Below are 18,851 nucleotides of genomic sequence, written 5' to 3' on the forward strand. Positions count from 1 at the left end.
TATTGGTTTTCGTTTGCCGTGGCCCGTGAATAAATAAATGATTATCTTTCTGTCACCATACTTCAGCACGTAAATACACGCTGTTATAAAGCAGGCTTTTGGCAAACAGTGGACAAAGGACAGATGGTTAATCATTTGCGCGCCCCTCGAATGCTTCTCCTTTTCGAATATATTCCAATTTTAATCCTTTGGATCAATGTACAGTGTGTGCAAGAAGTATTCGTTAGAAAAGAAAATTTTTATAAAAGCCTTATTTGTTGTAGAAAATAAACATTAGCAATTTTATATAATAAATACGTTCTGTTCTAATATAAACAAACGACAATCTATTTTATTCTTTATAAATAAATTTAATTATTCTCAGCTAGAAATAATCGTCAATTAGACATCAAGTTGTTGTCGAAATCATCGTATCGATATTTATTCAACATCAATTTGATTTCATTTCTCGCTGGATGTTTAAAGATAAATTTTTAAAGAATATTTTCTATACGAATATACCTATTTTTTGTACCTACTGTATCTGTCACAAAAACCAGAACGTAGAATGCAACGAGAGATACAACAAGAGCAAATGAAGGGTGCCTACTAATTAAAACAAGAATTCCAGTGAATATTTCGATGAAAAAATGAAACATGAGAAAACACGCTTAAAACGTTGTTAAAAATAAAACTAACATACGATAAGTTGAAATAAAAATATGCTGAGATAATTTTTTATACACTTTTGTTTGTGATAAATAGAAACAAATCATCTGCATTATAAATGCAAAATCATTTATATACACACACACACACACACACACACACACACACACACACACACACACACACACAAAATAAATGATTCTAAGTTTATATCTGTAATGTAGATCTGTAATGTAGATGATTTGCATTAATTTATTCGTCTTTGATAAAACAATAAAAATACTGCTAGCTGTTTAAGCGCTAAAAAATTGGAGAAGCAACTTAACTTTCTTTAAATTGTAAATAGCACGTACGTAAAAGTATTATTAAAATACTTATTGCTGAATATACTATGTACAGCAAATAAAAAAAAAAGTAATATCGTTTTCTCAGTTTTTCCTTATCATTTAAATAATTAGTACTATTTTTACTCTCTTATGTCAAGACAAGTTTTTTAAACGTGTTTTTTTTTTTTTATCAATATCAATGTCACGCGGCAGCCTGCATGTTGACACGTGCGATCTACCGCGTTTCTTTTTACGAGTTTAGAATATGATATGACGTTATTCGGTCCGTATATAAATCAAATAAAACAATTTCTGAAATAAGACAAATTTTACAAGATAGTCCTTCAACAGTTAAAATATTCATGTGATTAAACTTCACAAAATTCTCGGCATGACGTAAATCTTTATAATACTATCGTATCTAATCTTACGGAAGCACGTATAAGTGTAATTAATGCGTGGTCTACAATAGAGTAGTATCAGTAATGGATGAGGTAAGAGTAAGAGTAAGAAATTGACCAATCACAGTCGATTATTCTTCTCACATTCAACTGTGATTGGTTAATTTGTTACTCTTACAATCTCATCCACTATTGCTATTACCATTGTAGACCACGCATAAAATAAACAAATGTAACTTTAGCGCGCGCGGCGTTCATTCAGAGCTAAATATGAATATTATAACTCACCCACGCGATAAAATGTCGTGATATTTGTGTCTTAATAGTAATACCAAGCGGTATTACGCCAGAAGCGAACGTCGCGTTCTTGGTCGCTAAATGGCGCTAAGTAGCCGAAGCTTCACAAACATTCTCGCGGAAGATTTTGGTGTTTATTTCCCGTTTCTTCCCCCATTGACTCCAATTAAAAGAATCTCACGCGAGATAAGATAAGTCGAATACGTATTTCCGATACTGAAATTGAAACGGATCGCGCATTTATCGTATTTCGACCCCGAGTCGTCGAAAAACTCGTCTATCATGAAAATTCTATCGGCTCAATGAAAGTAAACTTCAGATGCGTGAGGAGATCCGTACCATAGCGTAATCACGTAATCTCGTAATCTCATATAGAATCACGACATTGCCTGTCGGCAAAGAGCATACCGAGTGATACACGAGGGAATATTCCTCTGAAGAATCTCTGCATATCGGCGACTGTCTCTCGCGCTGTTGTGTACGGAACAACTCTTTTATTTGTCGAATACGCAGCTGTATTCTCCGGCTATTCTCTGCATATCGTTTGAGACTGGTCGTGATCCGATGAGAAAGAGAAGACACGGTAAGAGGAACGCGCGTGCAATGCGCGCATGCGAGAGAGAGAGAGAGAGAGAGAGAGAGAAAGAGCAAACGTAACGAGAAAGATAACAAGTAGAGATTTGCACGCGATATTACCTGTTACTCGTGGCTGTGTCCAGCATGGTAATTCAATACCGCTTGGATGAATATGGCGGGCGGAGAGATGGCTATCTCAACATCCCCAATTCCCAAGAGAATCTTGACAAGAGGATTCGTCGAAAAGCCGAGGAATTACTGGACGGCACTGGTTCCCCTTAAGGGAATAGCTTAAATTCAAGGGATTGAACAAATCAAATATTCACGCGACAAGAGGCGCCAAATGGAGCGAAAACCGGATGATAGGAAACCACATCACACAGATGTCACAATTCGAAGGGCGCGTAAAGACAATACAGTAGGGTGTTCCAACTGGCGCGAGCTTGACGAGGGGGGAAAAGAAAGAGGAAATGGAAAGATAAGTAAAAAGAAATTTCTCGTTTTTTCTGAATCCGCGGAACTTGCGAGACGCGCTTGTGGTTGCGTGCCGCTCCGCGGCGCTTCGGTGGCTTAAGGAAAATGCGAAGCGATAAACGAGCCGATCTCACAATGAACTATAACAACGTATCAATGATCCTCCGCCGTTTCATTAGACTCGAATTTGTCGTCTTAACGTGCGCGCACACACACTTTATTTCTCGCCACAAATTCGATTCGACTCGCGATCTACAAGTAACTTCCACGCGACACAACCGCACATAAGCTAAGGCCGCAACATACTGAGGAAACACATGATTCTGGGGCCTAATGTGATAAATGTGGTTACTGCGTAGGGGGCACCACTATGTTGCTACCATCGATCGTGTCGATCCTATGATCAAGATCGATCCGTCGCATCGATTCTCGCTTATTCGATATAACGACGCGCACTGACAAATTCATCACGTTGATCGTAAACATTTTATTTTTACGATAATACGATATAACGATGATGATATTGATTGTTAAACCTGACAAAAATAGAAATTTCAAATTATTATTTGTAACATAACGATATTATGTACATAGGCCGGTATTTATAGTCGAGTCTTATTTCAAGACCTTAAGTTTTGTCTTAAGACACTAATGCAACTTTTTGATTGGTTCGTGACTTCTTAAGATCGTACTTAAGACGGTTTTGAATATAAGATCTGATTATGAATATCGGCCATAAACTCGTTCTCTAACTTTCAAACGCGCGTGTGAAAGACAAAAGAAACTAATTATTTATTTATAAATCAATCGAGATTGAAGTATACATATTAATATTATACTTACAGTAATTAAATGTAATAGAAAATTCAATAAAAAGCCAGAATAATTGTTTAATCTTATCTTTTTATTTACTCTTATTTAGTCTTGCAATTGCAAAATGCAAGAGCAGATCTAACAAGAATTACTAATAATTATTAATATTTAATTAATATAACTCTTAATATATACGATAGTTTTTGGTATACATCGTGAGTCTTTTATGTCCTGTTAATTTTCATCACTTTAACAAATAAAAATTGTTACGTGACTCTTACATATACTTTGATATCTTTAGAAAATATTTGTAAAGTTGTGTATGCATATTTATAAAAGATTGTATATAAATATTATAACCAATTATAGTCGATAAAATGAGAAAACGCTCTTTTTCTATATAAAAATGTAAAATTCTGAAATAAAAATGCTTAAAGAAAAAATATGTTTTAATATCTTAAAGTTGACATTACAACTACAAAAGAAAAAATAGTTCAAGGATGGATTATTCAAAAAATTTAGTTATTGTGTCGAAAATGATATTTTTTACAGTACATAAACGGGTAAAAACGTTCCTTGCAGTTAAACAATGTATGCAGTTTTAAACAATGTATCATTGATATTGCGTTATAAAAAAAGTTACAATAAAATGGAAAAATATTTCTGAATTTTGATTTGAATATTATGAAATTTTATATTTATTACCTTTTTTAAAATATTATTTATAATGGTCATTCTTCATTTTTTTTAAAATTCGTGAAATTTTTGCAATATAAACGAGAATCAGTTGAGAATAAAAAAAATTGTTTAGCTGCAAAAAGGGTTATACTCTATACATTTCTATAGAGTCTTTGCGTCGAAGGTCCTAAGGTAGAATAAAACATTCTCGTCAGACAATAGACAAGAACGGTAGCCGGTAACGCACAAAATTTGTTTTGTAAAGATGTCAAAAATTTTTTTTTTTTAGAAAAAAAATAAAGATTATTATTTAGCCAAATGTTTTTAACATTTTAAGGAAAAAAACGCTGAGGATATATAAATGATCCAATTGTGTGTATTAAAGGATTAATAGAATATATAGAATGTTTAGCATTAAAAATAGAGAGCAAATAAATGACCATTAAAAACATTCTAGAATGTTTTAGATCATCAAAAATTTCATGCGTAATCTCAGAAAATTTCATAACCGGTGTGAAGAAGAAATTAATTGCGACGTAATTAATTATTATTCATTATTCGTATTAGACGTATTAATCATTATTCGTTACAATACATTCTTGCGTATCACGCATAAAACACAGCTCAGTTAGAATTAACCTATGAACCTTATTCATCCGAAGAAAGCTTTTATATCATGAATTAATTCTGTTATATAACAGTTCTTATTTCAATTTTATTTTAATTACATTTATCTTCGTAAAGTAGATGTAGAGATTAATTTTATGTAAATCAAGTTTGTACGATGAATCTTACTCGATCCGTGAGAAGTAAATTTGATACGTAAGTAAAATAATGTTAAGCATAATTTTTAATAATATTTCATGATATTAAATATAAATTTAAAGCTCCTTTCTATTTTCTTAATGTAAATTAACGCGTCCGATTATATTATTTGCTGTATGGGTCATAATTCAGACAAATTTGATGACTAGCTCAAATGTTCAACCTGCATCGCGGTCGAATCAATATACAAATGAATAGACTATAACTTAGGATTTTCGTATTAACGTAAATTTTCTTATCTTATGAAGACAAATAAATAATTCATTTTTAAATTTAATATTTTAGCTACCATTTAATGCGAACAAGGAAGAACCTCGTTCATATTGTAACTTAACAATAATGTCGTTATCTATGTATAATTTTCATGAGTATATTTCAGCTGCAAACGCATTAATTCTTCTTAATAATTATTTATGCGCAATTATTTAATATATTTTACATTAACTATCAATTTCTTTATTACTTTGATCATATCGTTATTAATTAATCAAGATAATTAAATGACGCAACTTACATTGAAATGTCGGTACAAGATTATATATTACATCACCGCTACTTTAATTGCACAGAATTCCAAAGAAATGTTCTTTAAAAATATGAATATTTTTAAATTCTAAATCTAATATTTCGAGAATTACAATCCGCAAAAATCAAATATATGCATACGTATACAGACTATAAAAGAGGAATAAATTAATCGAAACAAATAATAGGCCTTTAATTCTAACTTCTTTTTTCTTATTTTCTTACTCTTTACACACTAATCTGTAGACTATCGTTTCTCATTTACAATTCTGTTCTCTTATTTCTATCACATAAATTACCGGATATTTTAATCTAATTATAAGCGGTTTTCTTTTTCATGTTAAACAATGGTATTGAAATTTATATAATTAATGATAATTGCAATTTCGAGTCGAAAATATTTTTTTTTTAATAAAGAGAAACCGGTGCCTAATTAATCTCGTTAGAAAAGTTTCGTAGGCACAGTTTAAGCTGGATGTACATATTGTGACTTTGAATAAATTGTATTGATTGATTGATTGTAAAACATGAATTAAAATACCCGTTTCACTCCTAAAATAATTTGTTGATTGCAATTATGAGAATCAAGTACTGGATTAAACTAAACATAAACTAAACACATTCTTTTGTTACTAAGAATGAAATATTGAAGATATAGATAAATTTTGTGCAATCAATGTAATGAAAGTTCAAACAGAAAGTGCAAGAGCTTTGTACAAATTTTTAAACGTTTTTATTATACCTTTAAGAAAAAATATTATATTATTGATTAAGGATTCACACATATGTAAAGAACGAATTGAAATATTTCTATTTACACATAACACCGGAGAAAGGATAATTTAAAATCATAAAGGATTGTGAACACAAATTTAAAAAATTAATTTATTTATCAGGATGCATACGTATATTCTATTAGGCATTACTTATTGAAATTAAGTTAATTGTTTAAAAAGGGGACTTTTTCCGAAAATTCACAAAAAGATTGAAAATCTTTAAACGATAAAAGTTAACAGCACTCGTGGGATAAAAAAATCACCTTTTGTATATTTGCGTATGGAAAATACCAATAGCGAGATATATCACAAGTGTGATTTTTTTATAACGATCGTGCGACATTTGACACATTTTATTGCACGCTTTTACACAGTGTTGCGCAGTTATTGAAATAAAGCCAAAACCACTTGTTTATCTTGTTTTATCTCGGCAGTTATCATTCTTGCGCTTTTCCATATTTTTTTTTTTCAGAGCAATTCAGGAATTTTCGTGATTTCTGACCTCTGCTCGCCTACGTGTTCCGATACATGCGTAAATAGCGTCTGTGCAAAAAATTATCTCGTTGCTCGCAATACTGACTCCTGTCGCCATGGGCCTCTATTCTTGAAAAATATCATGAAACGTCGATTCGATATCAATTTCTGACTGGTTACATATAAAATTTTTTCCCGAATTGCAGCTCACGAGCTTGCTTTTATTTTCTTTTTGTAATTATTTCACGAGCTTGGGAGTTGCTATGAGTTGCAACTTGGGAAAACATTTTATATGTATGAACATATGTTATATTGACGGCCGTCGAGTTCGGAACACTTCTCGGTTTAGTTACGGGACTACAAACATCTAGGAAAAAGAATAAGCTAAACTAACTCGATTCGGAATACCACCCAGTGTAACGCATATTATAGTATTTCCCTAATTTTTCGTATACGATATTTTTCGAGAATAGGGGTCTTGGAACCAATTGAATCAATAAAGAAAGTCGCAGGCTGTAGCCATGAGTGATAGAGTGAGTACTGACTGGAAGCATCAAGCGTCAACGAGCAGCAAATCAATATCAGTAAAGCGATATGGGCAGGAGCGTAAAAAGTATCGCCTCGTTGACTGATTTGCTGCTTTGACGCTTAATGCTTCTAATTTGAACGCATTTTAACACGTTAATATTGTTTACAATTAGCAAAAAAGAGGCCATGGTCTTTGTGATTTAAAATTCCAAATAATTCTTATAAAACTAATCTTTTTTCTATTTTATGTGATCTTTTTCAATTGAATGAATGAAAAATCTTACTTCTAAAAAAAATTTCGAACGTTTATGAAATTGAAGCTTGTGTAGCTTTTTTATTTAGTCAATGATTTAATCCATATCTTTAACCAAAAAGAGAAAAATAAGGAGGCAACATAAATAAAATATCCGATTATCATAGTAACAATCGATGATTTTTCTCAGAGGAGTTCGATCGAATTTTTTAAATTCAATCACACGTAATGGCCTGCCGCTATATTTTTATGCGAGCAAAATATCGAGCATATTTGGCATGTATGCTGTTGAGTATACTCGTTTACAATCTAATTGTTTGCAAATCCATAATCTGTTAAATCTTATTTACGAGTAGAATTTAAGCAGCCTAACACTGTTTGCTCAGCTCCGTCGAGACACTTTGCTTCCCGGGCACGTACTGTAAGAGTGGTTGACAGTCATAGTGTCACGGCTTTAATAATACAACGTCGTTATGTCTAGAAGACGATTGTCCATGTATCACTATGATTATTCGAAATTAGAAGCGATTCGGGTATTAAGATAAAACAAATTAGAAAGTAGAATAATTTATTTATGATTACACAGCTACATCTTGAGATCACTTTTACAAATAATTATTTAAATGTTTTGAATTTATATTTTGTTTTCAATTCATATTTACATATCTTTTGAGAAAGTAACGTTAAATATAGAGTCGGACCGACTAAATAAAGTTTATGTAAATTTGTCTTTGGCCGCAATTTTCTGACTGCGAGACGATAAATCGCGATTACACATGCTTATAAAACAGCAAAACAGCGAATAAATAATGAGCTGAGATAATGAAAAAGATAAATAATTTTCTCGGCACAATAATTTTGCATTTTCGAAGAAAATAATTTTCTTGGCATAATTTTGCGTAGTCGCTGCGTATCATAATAATTGAATTTATTTTCCGATTCGAGAAACAGATTAAGAGAAATGGAGGTCGACGCTGTACTTTTCCGACGTTTACAATATGATAATGAATCTTGGGATATGAAAAAAAGATAATCGCACTGACGACCATGAGGAAAATATTGATCCATTATATCGGATTGCTGCATTAATAAAATTAGTTGTTATCGAGTAAGATTCTTCTATTATTGCGCTATGATTGATATGACAATCGATTGCCGACATATCGCCTATGACGTATGAGATAAGGGCTACAATCGATAAGACGGTCACGTGCTTTAAGCGCTTGTAATCATCATTTTGTTTTTATCATTTATTAGACGTAAAATAAGAATAGAAAACTGAAAAACGCTAAAAACGTCTAAACCGCAGCCAAGGTGAAACATTGCGCGTAATGACGATAGCCTACTGGAAATAACCAATCAAATTTGAATCCTTCATACTCCTTCTGTGTGTTCGCGGGAACGTTAGGGCTATTCCATACAAACTTGTATAGCCGCATAAACATATGCATAAAGAAAAAAATCATCCAATCACATTTCTGTCACAAAAACAAAATACAACGCAAGTTGTGTGGAATGACTCTTACACCTTGTATTTTTACACCATGATATCGTCAACGTTGGCCCGAGAGAGTTTAATAACAGGCAACACACGACACATATGCTTGTTTAATGTTTTTTTTGCTAGATTGCTAGTTGGATTAGATTTTTGCCACTGTATTTGCTGTGATGTTGGCACTGCCAGCACCGCAGCCAATACGATGGCAAGATTTTAATGCAGGTGGTAATCCAGCAGGAAAACCAGTATTGTGTGTCGCCGTTTTTAAGTAAGGCCTCGTTTCCACTGAGCGCATTACACATTGTGTCGTGAAAAAGGAAAAGAGAAAGATTATGAGTGCTTTCCATTTGATGATACAAATCGACGCAAATATTGTTTTATCTTTGTCCCTTTTTGAATGTCAAGAAGAAGTTAGAACGACGCTTGTGTCAACTTGTGTCATCAAATGAAAAGCATCTTTTATATACATAAATACAATTGAAAGGTTGCAACAGATTTCTTTTTGGAATGCAGCCTACTCACCGAGCGATTGGTTTTTATTTACGGATCCATAAGTAAGAACCAATCGCTCGGTGAGCGAATTGCATTCCGAAACCCATTAAAAAAAAGTAATCTTGTAATCTTTTGGATACCAATATTGCACGCATCCGTTTTTTCGTACAACAAATTTTTCAATTCTGTCGATATAGGACAAAGAGATCCGAGATCCTCTCTGTCTTGCAGCCAATTAACACGCTTGAAAAATTCATCGTACGATAAAAAACGGACGCATGTAATATTGGCCTTAGTCGGTATACACGGATGAGATGTTTTAGGGTATCAAGTTGTCACTACGAATGCTTCGAAGCATTCGATTAACTAATCGGAAGAAAGAATTTTACTAACTGACTAATCAAAAAAAAGCTTTGAAGTATTCGTAGCGATAACTTAACTGACTTAATTAAAGCTACGTTCCAAAACTTCTTTTCCGAGGAAGATTTTATTCTATATGCTAGAATACGTTACGTGTACTGTATATTTTGAATAAAATTTTCCTCGGAGAGGAAGTTTTGGAACGTAGCTTTAATTGATTACTTGTGACGGCGCGACGCGTGACGCGCTTAGTGGAAACGAGATCTAAAGCCGAAAAATTTGTTATTTCTTGTTCCTATTACTTTGTGTTTCCGACTTAAGAATCGGTTAAATCCAACTTTCTACGTCCTATAGGGTGCATTCCTTATGTAGTTACTACCGCAGATGTCGTTCGTTTACCTGCAAAGGCAATTGCAGCGCAATTTGTCGTTCGTTTATGCAGAGATGTATATCATCTGTGCAACTATCCCAGAAATTCCTTTTCAGGATATTCTGCTTGTAGTACTGCTGCTACTGCGTAAACGAACGACAAACTGTACTGCAGTCTCGCTCTCATCTTTGTAGATCGGATATCTTGCTTGTAATATCGCCAGCTAAAGCTGCTACTTGAAAAGAAACGAATATAAAAGTCTAAGGGAATATTACAATATATGTTATGCATACTATAGTATTTTCCTAGAATTTCATACACGGTTCTTTTCAATAACAGAGGCTCTGATTGTATATCATTGAAAATGAATTTTATTAAAATATTAAGTAAAAAGGGTAAAGAACTTGTGAAAATCGATCCTAGTAAAAATTAATAAATTAAATATTTGTAAAATATTCATTGCTTTTATGTCGATAAAATTTAATATTTTAATAAAAGTATAATCTTTTATATAGTCTGAAAATATTACATTTTTATTTATTTAATTATTTGTAAAGCCTCGATGGATTTCCGACTAATTACGATCCTTTCTCTTTATTTATATTGTAAACAATTTTCAGCTTCATCCAGTTTTTTATTGGAAAATATGATCCAATACGATACCGAGCAGCTGTTTGTGCAGGATATCAATCATGAAACTTTATCCCTAGGATAGAAAGTGAAAAATGAAAATTTTAATTATTGAAGTTAATGGAAAAATTTTTCACTTTTCACTTTTCACTTTTTCTACGAACCAAGTTTCATGATTGACACCCAGAGGTCCGTTCGGTAAATTTAGGTCATGTGACTAACAGATGAGAAAGCAGTAGATGCGCTAGCTATGCGACTATCGATACATAAACGAATACACTCAAAGTTTGCATCCTGCACAGTGCAACCTATTATATATAATGAAAATACGTCGAGTTAGTTTCTAGTTTTGCGATCGCGTTTAAATTTATGATCCGCATTCTGCGTCTTAAGGTTTAACCCCTTCAGATTCATTACATTGTAATATTTTTCATATTTGAAGACGTTATCTGTTGAAATTATTTAATTCTATCGACATCTGAGATTTAATGTAAGTAAAATGTTAACGCTCTTCACCTTCAATTTCAATGAAATTATGCTCATTTGACGTATTTTTGCATGAAACAAAAGAATCTGATAGTAAAATGTGCCTAGGCTCCACGAACTAAGATATTAAGAATTAAAGTTGATGATAGAGGTTAGGAAATCTGTTACCCTCCCCGTCCTCCTCTGTCAAAGGGCGCACAACTGTTGCATGAATTTGAACTTTCTACGCGAAGCGACTTTCACCCCACCCTCTCTCTCTGCTAAGGAATGCACAACATTAACTTCTATAGTCGTCAACTTTAACGCTAATATCTCAATTCGCAGAACTAGGCACAACATTTTACTGCCAAATTCTTTCATTTATTTCATTGAAATTGAAGATGAAGGGCGTCTTTTAAACAAATACTCTGATTGTATATAATAATGTAGGTATACGTTAGTGAAAATTTTTCTCGTAATTTACGAATTGAAATACTCATTTTTCAGAAATACTCAGAAATATTCGGAAATTTATATCTTTATAATTTATATCTTCTCTCAAAATTTTTTATACAAATGAATTCTGAAATATTTTGAAATTTTTCATCTCATAATTTAAAAAAAGTATTTTTAAAGTTGTTAAATTTCATAATATTTCATCAGAAATTATACATACAAAAAATCTTAAAAATCTTACGATATTTCAATTAACATATACGAAAAATTCTGAGGAAAGATGTAGATTTTCTGAGAATTGTTCCAATTCGTATAAAAAAATGTGAGAAAATTATGAAATTATATAGAAGTTCTGAAAAATTATATAAAAAATTGTGAGAAAAATTTTCACCATAATATGTTGGAAAAATAGTTTTGAAAAATCGAAGTTTTAAAAAAAATTTTTTAATATGAATTATTTATTTAAGTATTAAAACGCATTAAAACTTTAAGTACGCATTGAAATTAAAAAAAAATTTTTTTAACATAGTTCCAATAAAATCAGGTCTGAAGTGGTTATATAATATAGTTTGATTCGATGTGATGTCACACCATTAGGGCTGTTGCAAACAAAAAAATTTCTGTTAATAATAATTTGAATTAAGTAGTGAAATAAAGTAAAACGTGAACTTTAGGTCGATGAGCCAATCTATTTCAGATCTACATAATCTGACGAAAATAGAAATAACAATAAACTTATTTCAACCGGTTGAAATTTGCTTACGGATAAGTTTACTGCTATTTCTATTTCTGTCAGACGTAGATCAATATCCTGGTTTAAGTTTATTTCTTGTGTTTCCTATTACGGAATTTTATTTGCGATAAATTTTGCCTTAAAATCTTATTATTGTGTAAAGATTAGAATTCGACCAATTAAGTGGTCGATTGTGTGTATCTCGAAATGAGATGAAAATTACAGAAGTGAACAAATTCATTATAATATTTATAATTTATAGAAATCAAAGCCTTACGTGGTCTAGCTGGATCTTAAATGCTTATATGATTCTTGTGTGAATTTACATATTACGTATGTAATTCTTAGAAACGCGTGTCGAAATGATTTTTCGGTCTTGAAACGCTAACTCCACTAAACCGTCACAGTAATATCACGAGTTAAATTGAGCAATTTAACAAATTTTTGATGCTTATTCGCAACGATCTTAATAATGTTGAATGACGTATTAAAATCTGTAAATAATTATTTTTTATTGCAGAAAATATTATCTCGGCCGGGAGTCTAAAAACTTAGGACGCTCGCACGAAATGCAAGAGATTCGGGAATGCAAGATTTCCGATCGAGGTAATATTTTTAGCTAGACCGTGTAAGGCTTTGATTTCTATAATTTGTATTATCACATATACGATCCTATAATATATTATATTATTCATAACTTAATTGGTCAATATATCCAGTAAATTGCTCACTTTTGTAATTTTCACCTCATTTCAAGATACACAATCAATTTCCTGTTAATTTTAATTTCCATTTCGTTCTAATTGAAACTGAATTAACTGAATTCTAAATCCTCAATTTTAATGCCTAATGTGACATATGCATTATAACGTACAATCATAACGTAATCTGGATCGACATCGTATCGTGTTCGAACACAGTAAGTTTGCCGTGATATTTCCGTGATATTTTCGTGTTGTCCAAGGGTAATATTTCATTTGTGCGTTTTTGTCGCACGATAAATTTTTCAAGCCTGTTAATTGGCTATGGGATAGAGAAATCCGAGGATCTTTTTGTTCTGTACATGTTTGTTGTACGACAAAAATGTATAAATGAAATAGCACTCCAACGTTTGACATCGGGCAACGCAGTCGACAAATCTTACCTGGCAATTGAGACAGATTTACAGCGAATGGTGAGTTAATTAATGTTTTATGGCTATAGTGTAGACAATATTCTTCCTTGATATCATGACATTAGCTTATTTATCAATTTTATGAAAAGCTTTAAATATGAAAGAGAATATATGTGACAAATTCAACAAATTTAATTAATCGTGGATAATGGACAAGAAAATAATATTTGGGTTTGAATGAAGTAATGAAAAGTTTTATGTACATTATGTGATACTCTTGGATCAAATTTTTAATAGTTAATTTCTTGTAAACTTATTTCCTTCTTATAAATTAAGTGGACAATATTGTACAATAATAAATAAAATTCCCATACACTTGTCACTAGATTTAATTAAATCGCCCACAATAAATGTAAAATAAGCCATGACAAAAGCATGCATTTCGGCAGAGGACATTATTATTTCTTTTTTAAGGTGATTAATATTTGTTATTGGAATTGAATTATCAATATCAACCATTATCATAATAATCAAAATATTTTATTCGATTGTTCAAAGTTATTTATATCAAAATATCATTTAATTTTCATCAAATAATGTAAAATTTGAGCCATATTCTCATATTTACATATTCTCTCCATCAAATCGTGCATTACATCACAAGTTACATTTATCATATTATGATTAAAAGGAAGAATATTTCACACACAATCTTCTTTTATTCCGTGAGACTTATTAAAATGAAATCACACGATGCTCGATTTCTTGAATGATAAGCATACACGCTTACATGCATGCTGCTATACTTGTTTCGATGCATACAATTTGACGTTTGATAAACAACTATGAAATTAGTAATTATTTCTTTTGGTTGGTGCATGCAAGGAAATAAGCTATGAAATAATCCATAATAAATATAAAAATCATGTATATATAGCAATGCTCGGTATGAACGATTTCTAACATCAATTTCTTAAATAATAGCATGCATACATAATTGTATGCATGCTATTATTTAAGAAGTTGAAAATTATGTGATTCATCTTTATTCAAATATATGTTACAATTAGGTGGATTTCGAATTGTATGTTCTTCTTCATTGATCATTCTTTGTTTTATTTTTATCTGAAAGCATATACGACAAAAATGTGTTGAGGAAACAAACTTTCTTGAAAACCTGTTAAAGAATTAATATCTAAATTATCACTCAGCAGAAATGGTGCTATAAAATAAATTTGTTTTAGTCCCTCGTCAGTATTAATAGCGATTCCTTCAACTTCTAAATGTAATAATTCATTTATGAAAAGGCGCCTTTATGAAAAGGCGAAAAACAATACTATTCCCAAAAGCTTCGTTTGAAAAGCAGTTTTTTTATTATAATATGTAATAAAATATGTAATATGTAATAAATTATTTCCAATATGTAAAGGAAAAAATAAAATTTTATTATAGATACAAATCTATTTAAATCTATTTAAATTTATTTAAATTTATCTATCTATTTAAATTTATATACTACTATGTAGTCCCCAGAAACGCGCGCCGAAATTTTTCGATTTTCGAAAACTGATAACATTAACTCTACTAAACTGTTGCAGTATTATCACGAGTTAAATTGACTAGCAATTTAACAAACATCTAATGCAATTTGCATCTTTGAAATAATCCTAATAATGTTGCAATATATATTAAAATCTGTAAATAATTAATTCTTATTGCGAAAAATATTACCTCGGTGGGGGTCAAACTCGGATCTCTTGCATCCTAAGCCTTTAGATTACATAGCCTTTACTAAGCTAAAGGAAAGCTTAGGACGCTCGCACGCAAGAGATCCGGGTTTGATTCTCGGCTCCCGCCCGAGGTAATATTCTTTGCAATAAGAATTAATTATTTACAGATTTTAATATGTTAATCAATTTCATCAATTTATTAAGATTATTTTGAAGAATTGCATCAAATATTTGTTGCTAGTCAATTTAACTCGTGATAATACTGCGATAGTTTAGTAAAATTAGCGTTTTCAAAGACTGAAAAATTTCGGTGCGCGTTTATGGGAACTACATATGTAATATATAAATTCACGCAAGTATTTAAGATCCAGCTAGATCGTGTAAGACATTGATTTCTATAATTTGTATTATCACATATACGGTCCTATAATATGTTATAAATATTTATTTATTTTCTTTTATTGTCTTTCACAATTGAAAAAAGGAAACAACTCTATCTCGCGAGTCTCGCGAGACTCTACATCCGCCGAAAGGTTAGATATTCACTAGATCGCAAATGTGTTTTGAAAAATGTTGCGATTTATAAAAATTTAGGATATTCTACACAGTTTGCTTGAACTGGAAAATGTATTGATTCACAAAAAATATTAAAAACGGAAAAAAATCGCCTTGACCAAACTGGTGCTTTCCGCTGACTGAAACAATTTTTATTTTATATTGTCAATAAATTCAATGTAAATTGCAATACGCTTTCGGTGTGCTTTTCTAATTCAACATTTTAAATGTAAATTCCATTTTAATATATTTGCAAAGGACAAAGAAAACGTAGGTGGAAAACGTAGGTGGAAAACGTAGGTGGAAAACGCAGGTAGAAAACGCATATTTTGCAAAAGGTCATATCAATACGTTAACAAACGAGTTCGAAACGAGTAGGTAGAAAACATACCCTTTTTTATTAACGAAAGTTCAAATGTTAAAATATAACGAAAGGATCTTTGAAGTAAAAAAAAAAAAACATCTAAATATGACTAAAGCAATGACTAAAGCAAATGAGAAATCTATAAATTATATCCCTCTCCACACAATATCGCTCTTCTACCTCCCTGTTTGCATAAGTGTCGGGTATAGATCTCGTTTTTGTCATCAGAAAGAGAAGTAACGAGAATAAAGAGGGCGGAGTCATCCCTTGCTGAAGCCAATCGGGAAAGCACGATTGGCGCGCTCGGAACAGCCACAGTGAGCCGGTGGGGTGAAGGATTCCCGGGCTCCGTTTATAATTATCATCTGGATGCACCCGGGCAGCGTAGCCCGTAGATAAAATTTTTGTAATAACCTTAAGATGTGAACTTAAGCCGATGAGCCAATCAGAATACTACTTAGATCTACGTAATCTGACAGAAATAGAAATACAACCCGTTGAAATTTATCTTACGGATAAGTTTACTGCTATTTTTATTTCCATCAGATTACGTAGCTCTAAATCAGTATCTGATTAGCTTATCAGCTTAAATTTATGTCTTAAGATTATTGTTATTACAGAAATTTTTTTCTGCGGTAATCCGAAACGATATGCCAGTGCTATAAAGGATCTTCAAAGCAGCAAAATATTAATATCCAGATTTAATGACGCATCTCAACGAACTCGGTCAAATATCGATTTTGCCACAGCTGCCAGAACCTTTTTTCTCTTAATAAGTAATCATTCACAACAAATTCTGATGAATTTAAAATGAATTTATAGTCAGTATCATTTTTAAAACAAAAAATACAATGGAATAATGAATTGTAAGTTATATAACTAATCTTACTCAAGGAAAAGTTGTAAGATTAAAAAAAATATCTTATCTAGTTTATCTAAAGATTAATGTTTAAAATCAAACGTGAAATTATTTTCTCACATTATTTCCATTTATTAGTTTTACTAGTAGTATTAGTTTTTTCTTAATTAAATACCTAGCAGTCATATAAGAAACAATTTCGGCTTATAAATATCAATATTAATCACAATAATACAATAATTCAATAGAAAATCAACGTCTTCTTAATCAAATTAAACAAACATTTTCTGGAACTTGCTTATTTCTCTAAACTATAAAAACAACTTACGTGCTTTTTCTTTCTTGTAACCAACATAATATCGGAACGTATCGCTCAAAGTATTTGTCGAAATTTTTAATTGATTAAGTAATTAATCATTACTTGCAAACGTAGTTAAAACTCCATGTTATTGTCAATGACCTATTGTTAAATGATTTATGTTTAAATAATAAAAAACAAATTAATATATTTTAAGATTTCATAAGATTTATTTCAAGTTTTGCTAACTAATTTGATTGGTAATCTATAATTTTATTCGTAGCAGTGCAATCGTCCTGTGTTGCGTCAGAAAATCGTTCTATCTATGCTCTTTTGAATTTTATTTAGAATTTACCACGCCAAATTATGTCGCGGCTTGGTATATTTTTTTTTCTAACGCGAGCATATTGGTGATTCGGACTGTCGTTCATTTTTTTTCTATGTTATTAGTCGATATCCAGGTTTTATATCTAGATGGGACTCATGTTTAAGGATACATGCAAAGAATTTTGCAACAATTCAATATTCAGCAGTGTCGTTCTCAAGGAGGCAAATATACCATTTGAAAATTACGGCGCCGCTTGCAACCTGTACAAACAAACGGCTATTACGTGCCATTATACGATAATCATGCTTGACGTCAAATATTATATGATTTCGCTGCGTGAATCCGGGCTGTTTAAATTATTCGGTTTGATTGAATGATGGCTACCGCTTTAAGTTAGCCGACAACTGCTTCAACATAAATAAGACAGTACCCCATTCTGTATACCTACTATAAGAGTCGTCTTGTTATATAGGGTGTCTACTTGCTCGTAGTGAATCTTATGTTTTTACTATCTGTTTGTATACGTGTATTCCCGGTAAATATTTGTCATGCATGAATATACATATAAATATGTATAAACATACTTAACATGTATAAATATTCATAAATATACATAATTTTATAGGAAATACGTCCTATGTATATTTACATATATTTGTACATACTTATGCATGAAAAATTTTTTACCGAGAAATTTATATAATTGCGCTAGCTCTCGCAAACGCTACGATCAAATCATTACATTTTAAATACTATATCATTTTTATTATTGTTTATATAAATAATGATAATGACGGGCGATATCTAAAGTGTTGATGCAATAATCAATCTACACGTACATGTACTAATGGTTATAAAACAAACTAGCATTTTAATTATGCTTTATAATTCTTCTTTTTATATCAATTTTGAAAACTTTTTTATAACGCAGTTTAATTCAAACGTTTAGATTATCGATGCATTTATTATTTTTTAGTAATTAAATTATCTGTTAGGTAGATAATA

The 18,851-nt window shown here is 31.3% G+C and overlaps 1 protein-coding gene across 1 annotated transcript in view; it reads right to left on the reverse strand.

Moving 5' to 3' along the window:
• LOC108685513 (receptor-type guanylate cyclase Gyc76C-like) overlaps nucleotides 1-3,013 on the reverse strand; it is a 103,590-nt gene extending 100,577 nt beyond the window's left edge. Inside the window, exon 1 of the mRNA XM_018190337.1 lies at nucleotides 2,369-3,013. The gene's annotated coding sequence lies outside the window, so the exon portion shown is untranslated. The remainder of the gene's footprint in view (nucleotides 1-2,368) is intronic.
• Nucleotides 3,014-18,851: the final 15,838 nt, after the last annotated feature.

Source organism: Atta colombica, unplaced genomic scaffold, assembly GCF_001594045.1.
Source record: "Atta colombica isolate Treedump-2 unplaced genomic scaffold, Acol1.0 scaffold153, whole genome shotgun sequence".
NCBI lineage: Eukaryota > Metazoa > Arthropoda > Insecta > Hymenoptera > Formicidae > Atta > Atta colombica.